Source organism: Falco punctatus, assembly GCF_963210335.1.
Source record: "Falco punctatus genome assembly, chromosome: 1".
Classification (NCBI taxonomy): Eukaryota; Metazoa; Chordata; class Aves; order Falconiformes; family Falconidae; genus Falco; species Falco punctatus.
In genome coordinates, this window is record NC_137580.1 from 47,200,149 (window position 1) to 47,200,992 (window position 844).

The window sequence follows — 844 nt, forward strand, 5'->3', positions numbered from 1 at the left end:
GGCTGACACAACCCATACCAAAGGTAGCTTTTGTCGAGACTCGGGTAGCTGGGACCGGTGCCCAAAGAAGGCTGGGGCAGGACCTTGCGCAAAGCAGCAGATCTTGCACCCAAGGGGAAAGTGTTGGCACTGGGGTGCTTTGGCCCTACTGTGTGGGTCAGCAGTGGGGGAATCGGTTGTGTCTGGTGGGGGAGAAAATTCCCGGGAGATGGCAGGTTCTTGGTCCACCCCAACTCATTCCACTGTGACTGGCTGAAGACAAAACTGTAAGTCTATCTTGACATCAGGTAGAACCCCCCTATTTTATGACTCATTCTTCTGTTCACAGGCTTGCCTTCGCTTCCCAAATTAAGATAGATGCTTTACACTTGACAGGCAGTATGATGGCTTAATGAAGAGGTCAAAGGTAATACCTCTGCATGACCTCTGCTTTCATTGTCTGTACCTTTGACATCTAGTCAAACACATTAAATTATGCAAAATGCACATATCTGGGCTCTTTGTAGAGTATGTTTATTTTTTAAAAGCTTTGCTTACCTGTGGAGTCTACTATTTATTGTATGATGCTTTTTGCCACTTAGGCACTATGCTTAATCAGATTTGTAAATTAATTCTCTCCTGGGGTTTCTCTTTGTGTTTTCAGAAAGCATAAAAAGTGTTCGTGACACACTTCAATACACACACTGCTTACATTAGTCATCCTCTCAGCATAATAGTTTTATGGAGAACACTTTAGGTTAAAAAAACCACAAAACACATTTCCTTTAATCTAATTTCTTTCCCCCACTTTTGATCCCTAGAGTTATGTTACATGTTAGTAAACAGCTACGTGACACGCAAAGGC